The sequence below is a fragment of the Tachyglossus aculeatus genome, chromosome X1 (genome assembly GCF_015852505.1).
Source record: "Tachyglossus aculeatus isolate mTacAcu1 chromosome X1, mTacAcu1.pri, whole genome shotgun sequence".
Classification (NCBI taxonomy): Eukaryota; Metazoa; Chordata; class Mammalia; order Monotremata; family Tachyglossidae; genus Tachyglossus; species Tachyglossus aculeatus.
In genome coordinates, this window is record NC_052101.1 from 94,374,032 (window position 1) to 94,374,698 (window position 667).

The following is a 667-nucleotide window of genomic DNA, read 5'->3' on the forward strand; positions in this document are numbered from 1 at the left end:
TTTAAACTAGAAAATATTGCATAGTAAACCCAATTCTCCCAGTGTCCAAATTTCCTTTCTAGTAGCGAGCTAGGCACTTTGGGAGGAGTACTAACTCTCTCAGGCCATTGAGGAAACACGCTTAGAACAGTGCTTGGCACACAGTAAGTGCTTAACAAATACCATAATTATTAAGAACCTTGAAGTCTGTACTGCGCATATACTTCTGCAGTATACTAAATATCAGTTCTCTAATGATCTGACTGTTCCTCTCAGGGTCGCACCTGGAGAGTTTCCAGTATTCTTCCAGTCTCAGCTACGGGAGGGAGAGTCAAGCAGAGTCATACCCATTCCATTTCTAGCTTGGGCAGTGGCTAGCAAGCGGAAGGCAATCTATTACAAGTCAAAACTCACCTGTGTTGGGCAACAGCGGCATGGGAGAGAGCCGAGGGTGGAGACTTGAGTTTACTGCATGGAAAGCGGCAATGGTAAACTACTTCCGTATTTTTACCAAGAAAACTCTATGGATACATTACAAGAACGATTGCAGATGGAGAGTGGGGCGTTCTGGGAGAGATGTGTCCATGGTGTCGCTATGGGTCAGAAACGACTCAAAGGCATAAGACAAGACAATGATCTGACTAACCTCTCCCCAGCATATTCTCCCTCTCTTCTGCCATGTATTTTC

General features: G+C 44.8%; 1 non-coding gene across 1 annotated transcript; it reads left to right on the forward strand.

Moving 5' to 3' along the window:
* Window positions 1-245: 245 nt before the first annotated feature.
* On the forward strand, window positions 246-383 carry LOC119920509. Its single transcript, XR_005448251.1, has one exon. It is a non-coding gene; the product is annotated as a small nucleolar RNA SNORA7 (small nucleolar RNA).
* Window positions 384-667: the final 284 nt, after the last annotated feature.